Below are 14,741 nucleotides of genomic sequence, written 5' to 3' on the forward strand. Positions count from 1 at the left end.
GACCTCAATGCATGAAAACCTACTGCACTAAACATTGTACCATATAATATCAATGGTCCAGCCTAAAGAGAACAGAACAAACGGACGCATTTTCTTTATGTATACCTAACCCCAAATCCATTTGAAGTCTACTATCAGTTCATGGGATGAGAATGAGCTCATTAACAGGTTATGACTAGATTTGTGCACATTCATCAGCGTGTTCCCTGTCGAAGAGCACGAAAACACGGGACTGAAGTCTGGCCCTTGGCTATCACAGTTTTCACAAGTAGGGTCAAGCATTTTCCATGTTTCTCAAACCAAAGGAAAAAGCAGCAAACAGGAAGGAAGGACTTGAAAGGTTTCTTCTTTCTTTCTTTCTTCCTCTGAAGAGGGGAGGAAGAAAACAAGAGCAGAAAGCTGTAGTAAGATCACAGGGAAGTATGGAAAAGCTGGGGTAACAAGGAGTTAGATGGAAAGATACAGATTACATCCACTATGTATGCTTCAGGAAGATAAAGAAATTTTTTTAAGTGTGGACTAAAAGCAGAATATCCTAATGAACTAAAAATCTTCTATTTTCCCTGAATACATCAAGCTCCTTTACTAAAGACATTTATAAACTGTTGATATTGGCCCCTTGTGACCGCCTCCATCATGCACCATAATTACAGAATTTCTATCTCCATATCACTGAAAAATATGCAATCAGCTAGAGCATTTCCCTTGGCAGATGCATTTAAATGGTCCAGTGGTGCCACACACTGATTTCTACAACTGCCTTTCACCCTGCAGCTGCAGCAACAGGAAGAATAAGCCTCTCCAGAGGTAGGAAGAGGAGGCAGCAGCAAGGCTGACTTGTTACAATTGCTATCGCTTGCACATAAGAAAAAGTTTTGCTCTGCTAATAGAAATCTGAGTGTTTTACAAATGGCACAACAGATGCAGTGCACTGATGAAAACGATGTAGACAGCGATGCTGCAAAAACTCTTCAGCCAGAAACACAATTGTCATGTACTGAACATCTCACACACACATTGCCACAGCAATGATTTTAAGAACGTTTGGCGGGGCCCTAAGCTAAACTCCTGCTCTTTTTAAAGTATTCCTTGGGGTTTTCATTTCCAGATGGAGAAACAATAGAGCTCAGTTCATCATGTCATCTTCAGGATGACATCTTCCACAATGAAACACCCCCTGTCACTGAAATACGGTGCCAAGCATTGGGTATGAGCCTAGTACATGAGGTGGAAATGAAAACCACAGCCTTCTGCCGCAGAGATGCAAGCCAATAGTTGAGTCATCTCAAGAGCTTCACGTAAATCCTTATACACTGCTTTTTACATTAGAAAATTGATACATTGATAAAAATATGTGCTGACAGGATCAGGTCATTCAGGTGGCAGGACAGGAGTAAAGAGAACAATCACAGAAGTAGGTGTCCAGGTGGAGTTTTCTAATGCACAGTATGCTCGCTATGTATTCCTGGAAGCATTAAAGACCATAGCAAATCTTAACTAAAACTGAATACAAAAAATAATTCAAGATTAAAAATAAAAATCAATACTACCTGAAAGACAAATCAAGACCTTACCTCGGCAAACAGGTTGGCAAAGGGATGACCGGCTGAGAATTCATTCACAGCTAATCTGTGCTAGACATACTGTTTAGCTGCATTATCTGATGCTGCCTCATCTTCTGACTCAAGGTCTGCCTCATTTGTTAGGTCCTGTCCTTTAATCTCCAAATACAATGGCAAAGTGATTGCCAGTGATTTTATGCTTTTCAGTGCCCAGGACAATGGGGCTGTTCAACTGCCTCAGAGAGCTAATACATACTTCATGATGAGAAAGGAATGGCCAAAGCCACCAAGGAAAGTTCTTTTTTTTAAAAAAAATTCTTCTATAGCATCTCTAGCAGCATATGGAATTTTCAATACTATATTTTTGAAGTGCCTGAGGTTTTCGTAGAGTAAAAAAGCACGGCATATTGAGACAAAAAAAATTCTTGGACGCATTTCATCCAGTTAAAATATTCAGGATTCATTCTGAACTGTATTAGTCCACTGTGATTCAAAACGTTAAATGCTTCATCAAATACTACCAGATAGAAGGATTCCAGTAGCAATCTGTGACTATGAAAGTGAAGTAATTGCACAGTGGGCTTTTACAGCAGCATATAATCTCCTTAATTCTTAAAGAGGAACCTCAGTTTGACACTTGCTTGGCTTCCTGTGGGCAGCCTGTGTCTCTGGGATGCTTTATGACTTTCAGACTGATTAGAAACTGTATTGCAGTTCACTGTAATTGAAGTGCAGCCTTCGCACTGCAACAAGCTTCAAAAAGAAAAGAGGACATTTACAGAAAAAGAAACAAACTTGGTCAGTCCTTTCCTTCGCTTTTTCTTTGTTCAATGTTAGATTTTTGTACGTGTATGAAAACACATAGAACCCTTGAATCCAGTTTCTTCTACCGCCTAAGCCAGGCGTGAAGTTGTAATTCTGTCTTTGCAACATTACTCTCTTCCTCTGGAATCGATCGCCATTTTACAAAAATCAGAGGTTTAGAATTGTTCTGTAGAACAAATCAAGAGGAAAAAGGATCCAATCCTGTGTAACACTAGATGTTGAGTGTAAGAATAAAAGCCCTTGGAATAATAACCGTGTAAAGTGTTTAGGTTTATGGTAGTAAAATTCCAAGAACTAAAAGATCAATACAGATGAAAATAATTTTGTACAAGAGGAAAAAATTTTTTTCCAAACAAACAAAAGATGACCACTCTACCAAGCATTATTTTATACATATGAAATATACGTAAGCAAACATACACACACACACACACGCACATACATACACTCCTATAAACTGTATCCCAAATCATATTTCAGAATGATTTTCCATTTCATTTTAGAATGAAATACTGGTTAAACCCTGGCTGGGGAGAGGAATATGAGGAACTGCTATAGGCTTTTAAATTGTTTGGAGCTGCAACTTAAAAGGAGTTCAAATTCCTTTCAGTCTTTGCCTAAGAAAAAGCTCTAGCACTTGTAAGACTATGTGGCATGCAGAATTAAAAAAAAACACAGTAGGTTAAAATTCAGTTGATATTGATTGAGTATATACTGAAATTTCCCAATATAATTGTATTTATGTAGGAGGGTGTCTCTTGACTATGAGACAAACGTAAGGTTTGCACCTTCATCATCACTTGCCAAGAAATTCGAGGGACAGAAATTAACAACTGAAGTCTAGGATCCAAAAAGACTGGTCTTATAAAAGATGCTGTAATGATCTGTCTCAGTTCAGGAGACTGACTGTTCAGTCTTCTGAGACCGGAGCTATGAAACCACCACCAACCAGGCGAGCATCCTATGTCTGATAGGCAAACGCTCCGCTAACATCAGTCTGTGTTTCTATCCTAGGTAATTCTGAGTGCACTTGGTATTATATTACCTCGCATGGATGGTAACAGAGGAAACACCTGCATCCTCTAATGGCTAGATGATACCACTTAAAGAATGCTTTATGCCAAAACCAGAAAAAACATTGAAATAAAATTCTTTCTGCTATCAAACATTTTGGCAGTGTAATATAGAAGACACAGCCAGTGTTGAACAAGAACTGAGACTGCCACAAAGTGAGGAAGCCTTTCCTGTTAGGAAAAAGCTTTGCATGTGCTGAGACAGCTAATCTCAAATGACTAAAAATTCGATTTAAGAAGAAATATGTACCCATTCTTACTGAAATACTTTCCCCTTTGGCATATTTTTTCCTGCAGGCTCAAGAGATGCCAGGCAAACATCTGTGCAGATCTTTAACAATACATATAGCATAGTTAATGTAAAGATAACGGGAACGTAAAACACGCAGTTAATGTCTCAGGTGGTGGGAAGCTTTCAGGACAGGAAGATTAGCATCTGACAGCATGAAGACTTCAGCATGCTGAAGACAGCAGGACAAGACAGTGCAATAAAATACTTCGTTAGAATAGCAACTAACCTCTTGCAAAAGTGATGACATGAATTATAAAATTGAAAAGGTAGATGAAACTACTGCAAAAAGAAGGATTACATGCTTCTGACACCCTGTTTATACTGCAATGTGATTTCTTCAGAAGCTTTGTGTAAATAGCAGAATGACCTCAATTGTTTAAAATAAATTACTGCAGTGGCATGGACAACAATGGGAAGGGGATAATTAACCTGCTGACAACACAACAATAAATTTAAAAAGCATTCAAGTCAGCTCATTTAAAAACTGTAGAGGACACAGTCTCAGGAGCATGCTGGAGGTTGTTACAGTTAGAGTCTTACATGAGCGACAGAAATATGATGTCTTCTGCCAAGAGGAGATAAGGATCACGTTTGTCTCATAAATGGCATATCAACACCCCAGAGAAAAGGAGAATGAAACCACTATTCACAGAGAGCACTAAAAACTGATGCACAAAACTGCAGTGCACCTGCATCTGCTGATACATCCATCATCCTTCCAAGAGATACATGCAGGAATATAATGCTGGTCAGCAATTTCTGAGGGACAGTTGTAATAAAAAATAAGAACAAGTTTGTGTTCTTTGTTTTCCCTTTTGATTTCAAAAGCTGTAGAATGTAATGGGTGAAATCCACTGCCATTGAAGTCAAAAGCAAACCTCCTACTGATTTCAAAGCAAGCTTAATTTCACCTAGTGGTTTCATAAAATACACATGTAATGAAATAGGAAAATTCCTTACTGTTTAATTATTCTTAGTCATAACTATTAGCATTAATTTGCACAACTCCCCCAGTATTAATTCTAGCCCACAGAAGTTTTGGTATCTTCACTAGGACAGCGAGCTTGAACATTTATTTACATCAGTGATGATCCAACCTAATCTTAATTAAAAGTCATTAAAAATTAGTAATAGAACTAAAAGGATGTGTCCTGAGTATATTCTGCCAGATGAAGAGAAATGAACAGTGCCATCAGAATTGAAATAAAATCCTGTCTGTTTGCTCAGCTTTTATTGCAATGCACCTGCATTCTTGGTGATTTTTCATAGTTCCCCCCTTCTAATACCAACCATGCATTTTCATGGCTGGAAATAAAATTACTTCTTTTTTGGGAGGAACTCACATACTTTGCTGATGATATCCAAGGATCATGGTCTGCCACACATAGGGGTTGCAAGACTTCATTGGCTTGATCAACACTTAACACTTGCAGTGGAGCGGCATATATAATCCTTTAACAGAAAGTGCTGTAAAAGGCAAAAATAACTAAGTGAATCCTGCAAGGACAGTGGATCAAGCCATTATCATCATCCACAGACCATCATACACACCCTCTGTTAGCACAGCCCACTTGTACAGCTCTTGATTTTGACCACTGAACTGTGGCACCGCATTGTTTCAAACCAGGAAGAAAAGTGCCTTTTATCAAATCATCGCCAACACAATCTGTAGTACCAATATGAGAAACCCAAAAAGAAGAATTCTATTAATACAGGAAAAACTTAGAAAAATGTGATCACTGCACACAGTCATGTAGCTACAAGCTACATTTATAATTTGTAATTTACAGACATATAGTGTGAAATTGTAGTATTATGCAGTATGATTTACAGTATGAAAATGCTTAGATGGATACAATTAAAAAGCAAGTTTCTAGGTCTTTTTCTTTTTTTTCTTAAAAACAATGAAGTTACAGAAATGTTAGTAGCATCTTCTAAGGTGAAATTAAGATTTTCACTTTAAATATGGGAATACTTAATAAGAGATGTAGGTACTTACTGTAATTCATGTGTAACCCGGTCAAATTCTGCTTCTAAAAGATCAGCTTGAACCCCAGCTCTACTGGGATCAAATCCCACTGAGGAGAAAATAAAATGGGAAAAGTGAAGCAAAGAGCATTCTGACTTTAAAAATATAAATAAATGGAGAGACTGAAGAGTGAGAAAAAATGAGGAGGGAGAAACAGCATTTTGCCAAAAAGTACAATACGCTATCTCAACCTGAATTCCGTTATAGCTGATGCAGTCTCCTTTGTTGCATATGGGCTTTGCAGTGAGCCCAGTAAGAATGTAGACAGCGGGTTTAAACTAGTTAGTGTTTTAGGATTCATCCTCCCCAACACATAGCTGGGAAAACTTGACTCCACTTATCCTGTGGAGGATAAAGGAGAAAAAAAAAAAAAAAGAAAAAAGAGAGAGAAGCAGGGAGGGAGGGAGAATAATCACTACAGAAAATGAAAAAGAGATTCAAGAGCTTTAGATAGGTTTGCAAGTAATTCACAAAACCTCAGTTACCACTGTAGAAATTGCATCTGAGCACAAGTGTCTCAAGAATGACTTTAAGAATTGTAAGGATCACAATAAGGCAGGTATTCTTCCTTTCATAAAACACTGAAATCTGAAGCTAAAATGTTCATTTCAAATCACAGATATCAATGCCCATTATCTTACTGCTTGTGACAAGGCAAAAGGAAGAAGTTAACTGAGACTCCAATATGCTCAGTTTCCATATTTTGGTAAATTGTCTCAGTTATTCTTTACTTTGAAAGTGGACTGGCCTTTAGGAGTATCTGGGCACGGACAGCAACACTTCACATAACAGCAAGGGACATATTAAAAAAAACCCTTACAGTTAAAACTTACAGTTATAAAAAAGCTTTGTGTGATCACTTTTGCACATTAACAGAGGTGTTCCTGCTGTTATTCATAGCACAACTTAAACAAAGTCCACAGATAGGTCTTTAATATACATTAGTAGGTTTTTCACTTGCAAGTTACACAAAACCCACATGGATAGTAAACCGTGAATATAAATCCAAAATTTCATATTCAAAGTGGGCATCATTCACTTTTCTTCCAATCAATTATCTATTTTCTCTGATATCTGTTTTTTCTGCTGTTTCTCCTACTGCTCTGTGACTGTACATATAGCTTTATTCACACTCAATGTAGTTAAAACTACTCATGCCACATTCTAGAGAGACAGATCAAATAACGTATGTTAAAAGAGTTAGGTCATCTAACTCCATAATGGGAGCAATATCACAAGGCCCAGGTGACAGGGATGTTAAATACGAGCAATGTCCAGAGACTGTGGACAGAGTAATGACAGCTACTTTTCCATATAAATCACAAAGAAACAAAACCACACAGAACTTATGAGTATCTGGAAGAAAGAGAGTAAACGATTCATGGGGAGACACATCACATTTGCAAGATCATGCTGCGGACAAACTTACTTCCAGCAATATTCGTGAAAATGTTGTTCTTGGTTTAACCTTAATCTGCACGGTGTGTTCATCTTTCTGCTCAGCCTAACACTAGACACAAAGCCAAGACACACCAATTATCTCACACAACAGATGCTGAGATCAGATTGTCAACAGTATACCGAGGCTCGGATCACAAATGCTGTCACCTTAGCATGGTCCTGGATTTACACATTCTAAGCATTTGCACAAACACGTTCCAGTTTGGGATAACTTGGAGTTTGTGAAGAAACAAGCCTTAGCTAGGAGGTAGCAAAGAGCAGTTTCCTAAACTGTGCATCAGCTGTTACAGGCTGTGTCAGCATGCTGGACCTGCTCAGGGGCAGTTAGCAGTGATTTGGGCACCCAGCTGCACCGACACCGGCTGAAGGCATCACGAAGTCCACCTGGGGAAGCAGAGGAGAGAGCCAGTCCTTCCTGCCTCAGCCAGCGCACGGCACCCCTCCCTGCAGCCTCTTCGGCAGGGTGAGCGGGTGCCAATTTGTCAAACGCGGCTGCACGTTTCCCACATTAGAGGCCCTGCATGGCTGGGTGAGGAATACAGTGCAATCACATAGTCATTTGGACATACCTGTTTTCACTGCATTTCACTTTGTGAACAGCCGCCCGCTCTCTGCTTAGACATTTCACACTCTCTTACCTTAACAGCTTTGGTCCGCTTTCACGTGCTGTTCCCTAGGCAGGTATGAAATAAGGAGTGAGGCTCATAGCTGTTGGCATCTTATATCTCAAGACATCTGATACGTTCCTCCCACAGACAGACTTTCCATGCTCCAGCTATGCCAAGTTTGTTAAGCTTCATAGCCAGGCTAAAAAGAGAAGGGAAAATTCTCTTTTTTCCAGGTATAATGTGGTTTGCAGCATACGATCAAATAGTCTCGCCCTTCCTAAACAACCCTATACACACACAGTGGGTGTTTGTTTAGTCATTCCTGATGGGAAGCCACTCTGCACAGCCCTTGCAAAATAACTCGCATGGGTCCAGCCCCGCGCTGCGTGGCGAGGCAGAAGCTGCTGCTGGTGAGGCTCAGCACGTGGCAGGCTGTGAAAACAGCCAAGCCGGGGCAGAAGCAGCTACTGCCTCCTGTCAGGCCATGAACCACTCACCGCTTACCTCAGTCTCCCAGTCCTTAGTGACAGCATAAATGCTGACAGAAAGTGAGCAGAAAGTTATTTTTTATCAATGGATAAAAAATAACACTGCACCTACCAGTCCCCGTGTACTGCTTAGGAAATGAAACAAGAATCTATGTCCTACAAATAAAGCCCTGTATGAACGACTTACCTTTTTTTCCCCACCAGAAATTTATTTTAAGCAATAGGCATTTCAGATATATTTCCAATTGTTGTGTTTACCATATAACACACACATCTGAAGGGCGAGATTAATTGCCGTTATATAATAAACAGTTCCTAGGAATGAATATACGCATTACAGTTTTGTAGCTCTCCTGTGAATTGAATGGATTCCTGTAAGCTTTTGTTTAAAAACAAGTAGCATGATTAGAGTGGAAAACAATACAAGCCCCAGGTGATTTAAACATACTTCGGAAATATTAACATTACTCCAAATACTTCCTTTTCCCAATTGTTTTTCCTTAGCGAGCAGATTTGGATCAGGTGGATTACCTGGTTTAGCTGAGATTCTACTTCAAGCTATTGTCAGCAAGAAAAGAAGAAAATGCACAGGACAACATTATTACACACAAGAAGTGCTGAGACTATAATGCCCACTCATTGTAATGGCCCATTAGCGCCGAAACATTACCCACTTCTGATGGCAATCAGACTGTACCTGCTAATTACTCGTACATACGGGTGTCATGTTGGCTTTTGCTACTTGATTTACTTAGATACATACATAGCGCATATGAAGGGATTGTTAGAGGAAAACAGGAAAGGAGTAGATAAACCCAACAGAGTTTGTAAATACTACTTTTTTTCTGCTATAACTCACATTAGCATCACAATTTTTTTGTGTGTGTGAGATAAATATTTATCAGAGGTGTCAAAAAAGGAGAGGGACAAAAGACAAAACGAAGAATGGTTTAATGCATTAAAAAGGAGAAAAAAGAAACAACAGGATCAAGAAGTAATAGGTTTAATTTCACTGTATTATGCAAATTATGTCAGTTTTCTTCCCTTCACACGTAACTCTTCACAGCTGTAAAAGTCTTTGGTGAATACTCCTATCTTTATATCACAGAGAATCCGTAAGACACAGCATCCCTGCCTCAATTTTGCACATTTCCTGAAACATCAGATGAAAAGAGCAAAACATTAAAAAAGTGTGAATCCTACCATGATAAGAAAATATCACAGGACCTCTAACGCTACAATTATTATAGCTGCAACAGTTGCTGCTGTCTGCTTACATTTTCAATAGAAAAGGACAATAAAAAGGGAGTTTTACGTGGCTTAGGTGCAGTTTCCATTTTAGATTTAGGCATGAAGGATTTTCAGCTCTCTCTCCTCTATTTAGAAATGGTATGTCCTAAAGACTGACAATTTTCATTGGAATACAATGCAGGCCAAGACTATTTATTTTTCCAGAGTGCCACAATACCACGCTGATGGTAAAGCCATGCAAAAACAGTAATGTTAAATACAGCTTACTGCAAACACCGGAAATATTTTTTTATTTTATTATCTATACCTGTGAGGATTTGTACCAGAAAACTACTGCTAGGAAAAGACAAAAAAAATACTGATATATCACAGCAGTAGGATTGTGTTAGTTCATGAAATGTGTTTGGTAACCATGGGTACTAAACAATTTCATAAGGACTTCACATAATCGAGGAACTATAAATAGATTTTGAAACAAAGTAGGAGCTTAATTGCAGTATCCATGGGTTGGGAAACACAATATTCTTTGCAACATAATTAATTTCTATGGGTTCCAACAAGCATTTTTAAGGTATTTATGGCAATACCATAATCTCTTTTTTTGTGTATTTCTTTTCTAGCCTACCCTCCCCATCTCCTGTGACTCAGTCAAGCTGAGCCTGGGTGATAATGAACAGAGGAGTAATCATAAGCTTTCACTCAATTTATTTAAATTTTAGAGGAAAGAGTACAAAATAATGTGTACTAGCCAACATTAAGAAAAATTAACCATGCGAAAGATGCACAGAGTAGTAGTCGAGAAGTTGACAGAAAGTACTGCTAAAACACTACTGTAAGTATTTCTTCAATGTTATAGCTTTATTTTTTTTAACTCTTTGCACACTTACCTTTAAAAAAAAAGGCAGAAGAATTGAATATCTCCTGAAGACAAATGGATAAATATAGTAGGCAGTTCCCTACCTGAACTGTGGAGGACTCAACATCCAGGTATCTCCGTTAATCAAATAATTTAAGTCATGGTCTAAACTGCTTCAAAACAAAGCTAACAATAAATCAGGTTTAGTATTGCAGCTTCTGAAGAGAGCTTAGAAATTCATGATAATATGGAGAACTCTGCTTCAACAGAATAGGGGCTGCTATAATTATAACTTTTATTGATATTTTTGGCATCCTTCTTCATCACCCACACCTCTCCTTTCATTGTCTGTGCTTTGAGAGGAAAAAATACATGTAGATTTTTGGGGAGATTTTTGTAGCGTAAACAGAAACAGCAGCTTGTTTCAAGGTTACTCAGACACCTCAGAATGAAAACGCTTCGGCCTCACAAACTGAATTTGTTGCCAACTTTGTGAACATTTCTGATAAGCTGCTTAAATTTGAGTGACTTACTCATATATTTGTTTAGCCTTCTTTCATTGCAGTATTAGCAAAAGCTATACGTGTATATATTTTCTATAAAGGAACTCCTATCCAACCACCAATATCTCTAACTTAATTTTAAGAAATGCTTCAAATCTGAATTAGGCAGCCTAATAGGGGCTGTGGCATAATATTCAAACTCTGCTGAGAATCAAAGTAATAAAGCTGTGGGACTTCAACCACAAGCCACAGTTCAAGTTAATGTAATTCATCATCTGTTAATCAAATCACTCTGGGCTCCAAGGCTGTGGCTAGGCTGGGTGAAATAACTGGCAGCAACGCTTGCAGTGAGGACAAAGGCTGGGAGAACACCAAGCCAAATCCAAGCAAATGCTCCAGCAGTTTTTCTCTGTCAAACTAATTCATGGGTGCTCAGTTGAATTTGACACAAATGGCTGTTTTTCTAAAGGCTAACTAGCATATGGATTTATAGTTACATAGCTGGATCTAATTATAGATTTTTTTTTTCATGCTTTTTGGCTACCCTTATCATTAAAGTGGAAAAATATGTACAATACAACATTAAGACAAAGAAATGTTTTTCTCATCCTAGCAAGAAGTCTTAATTATTAGATTTCTCATTTTAAAATAAAAGTCACCAGTAATCTTTGCCAGCACTGGCTGGCCACAACCAACTCCTTAGCTAATGGCTAAGCATTTTAATTGTCTAAAGTGGATTTTCATTACTTACCTATGAGTACTTAAAAAGTTTAAATTGTTGAGGATTTACTTGCACTCTACACACTGAGAGACAGACTGGAGAATGCCCCAGGGAGCTCAGAGGACCCGAGATACATGCCGGGGCTCTCCAACCTCAGCACAACAGCACCCAGCCCAGCTGGCAGGTCTGCAGAGATCCCCCACCAAACTGCCCAAAGAAATACACTCCTGCTGGGCAGGCCTCTGCAGAGGGAGAGTGGTGCTTTGCAAGGAGAGACACAGCACGAGATCTGAGATGAAGGAGAAGACCAGGAGGGCCGCTGCCATCCCACTCTGGAGGTGACCAGGTCATTCCCCAGCAGTCTTAGTACTTTCCCATATGTTCCTGGGACTGCTTTTTGGATCATTAGCCAGGAATCAGGTTTTTTCATCACCTTTGTGATCATAAAAAGAAAACTTACACAAAGGTGTTAAAACAAAATTTACCTTTTTCTTAGTTTATTCCAAAGTTGTGCTCGACTTCATATTCATTAGTAAGCATCCTCATGGTCAAGCTCAACATTCAAGCTAATACTGTAGTCTAAGTTTCAGGAGTGAAGGCCACAGTGTATAGAGTGTTCTTACTTGCATACCTTTCAGCAGAAATGTGTCCATTTAGGTACGAATTTAGCTACACTAGAAAAAATTAAGAACATTACCTTGTTTTGGTTTTTCAGTATTCCCTAGAGAAAGAAATTCATGCCAATTATCCCACTAGATCGTACTTTCTTCAGTGAGGGTCAGAATATTAACGGAACTGTAAATTAGGCTTTCCTTGCAGAAGGCAAGGAAACTTCATTAATTACTATCATTTGCAGATGTGGCCACCCACCAAAATGGTTGGCTGCCAAGCATTTTGCTTCTCTTAAGTCAAAAAGTCAAAGACCCATCACAAAGCACAAAGATGACCAAATGTTTGACAACTTACAAACAGAAGTAAACCAGGATATAATTTACATACACAACATACCCATCAAGGTAACAGACATAATCTACCTGCCTGATGGTGAGTCTGTATATGTCCATGAGAAGGGATAAAAGATATGTTTTATCCTTGTGTTAGAATTCCCTTTTTGGGCATTAATTCTAAGAATTATCAGTTTCCATAAATGCTAGAGGAAATTGAAAGTACAGTAGAAATTAATGCCTCTTCAGTTCAAGCCATTTTCTTTTCTTCAGAAGCTACACTGAAATCTTTTCCTAAGTTTTATCCTGGCTGAAATAAAGCCTAGAATTTTTATTGGTTGATAAAATGAAGTAAATTATTTTGCTCTTTCTCTGCTTGTCCAATGAGGTCAGAAAAAATAAGAGCAATTTTACTTAATCTAAACATGAAGTATAGGACAGAAATGGCCATTGTATGAAGAGTAGGTGATGATTCACATATTAGACCTCTAACTGGTTAAGATGTAAAATAAGGCACCATTATCATCACTTATATTGAAGGAGCTCTAGTTCATGGAAGAAAATTCATAGATAGAATAAGAGAATATTTTAAGAAATATTTAAAACAAATATGCACTAATTACAGCGGAAGGAGATCGTAAATTCTTAAATACTTGTTTCTAAGTCTGTATTACTAATAATATCCAAACAGTCCAGTTATTTCGCTAGCATGAACATATTTGGGCCTCACAGTAAACCGAAGTTCTCCCAACTTACTATTTGTTCAGCATCTTTGAAGGCTTAAAAGAGATTCTGAAAATCCTGTGAAAGTCTGCTATGCAATGTATATCTTAACATGGCCATATCAACCAAGCCAGCTATTGGAGAAATGGAAACCTTCTCCTCCAACAGCAGTAAATATTCATCTGTGGAGTCCTGCAAATGCGTATGGTAGCCAATAAAGAACGAAGTCATCAACAATCAGAGATTAAGAAAAAGCTTAATTTGCATCCATTAAATGAGTTCATTTCTTTGATCAGCATTATCTAATGGAAAGGGCATCTGAAAGTGAACAGTTTAGGGCCAACATCTGGGCCAAATTGCTTCTGTCAGATTTAGTAGGACATTTAAAGAAATTCACAAAATACTGTTATTCATCTTCCTATCAAACCCTGGCTTGTTTTTCCTTGCCTGAGTTTAGGCTGACATGCATCTCCCACAGACTTATGCACCAGTGTAGTCTTCCTGTGAAATTCAGTTTTGGAAAAAAGTCCATCCAGCCACCATGTTCACCCCCTCCCATACAGCTACAGATAACTCTGTATTTTAATGTTTATGTTAACATTTCAGCACATGATCTTATGAAAGACTCTAAGCCTACTGATTTTCCACCTTCACACTCCCATCAAAAGATCTGATTCCTTCTTTCTGTTATGAGAGACAAAGCCAGTACTCTGCAATTTATATTTTATGGGAAATCAGCTGACCAGCTCTTTTTAAAAATTAAACACACTCTTTTGAATTCGTATCTAATATTTTAAGGTAACTGATCTTGATTTTGAGGTTTCAATATTTTGAGGTAACTGATCTTCATTTTGTGTATGAGGAAAAACTATATTGGTTTTATAAGTTTTATTAAAAACTAAACTAATAAAACTAAAAATTAGTTTTATTTTTCATACTCCTCCTCGCCCTCCCTAACCCTGAAGTTGCCCGAAGGAATTCTTAGTGTTTTCTGTGCGAAGAGCAGGAGAAAGAGGAGACAATACATTGTGGATTTTGCCACTGCCAGCCTCTTTCATTCGACAGGCTACGTCACTACTCCATGCTTCAGAACAACTTTCCTTATACAACAACATTCAATATTTGCAAAGTGCTTAGGGCCTTCTGCTAAAGGATGTTCAAAGAAGAAACAGACAGGTAAAGCTAGGGCACATGGGTTTTGGCTAGACCTTCGGTGACTCCTAGGAAGGTGATAATTTGTTAGGTAAGAAGATAGCGTGTTATAAGAATATAAAATAGCCCTCCCTGTACGTAACGACCATGACTTTTGTTAGACAATAGTCTCCTCACAGCTTTAGATACCTAGATCTCAACCAACTACAAAATTTGGTTCTTAGATCCGATTTAAAACCATAATGTACATTGC

The sequence above is a fragment of the Gavia stellata genome, chromosome 9, assembly GCF_030936135.1.
Source record: "Gavia stellata isolate bGavSte3 chromosome 9, bGavSte3.hap2, whole genome shotgun sequence".
NCBI classification, from domain to species: Eukaryota; Metazoa; Chordata; class Aves; order Gaviiformes; family Gaviidae; genus Gavia; species Gavia stellata.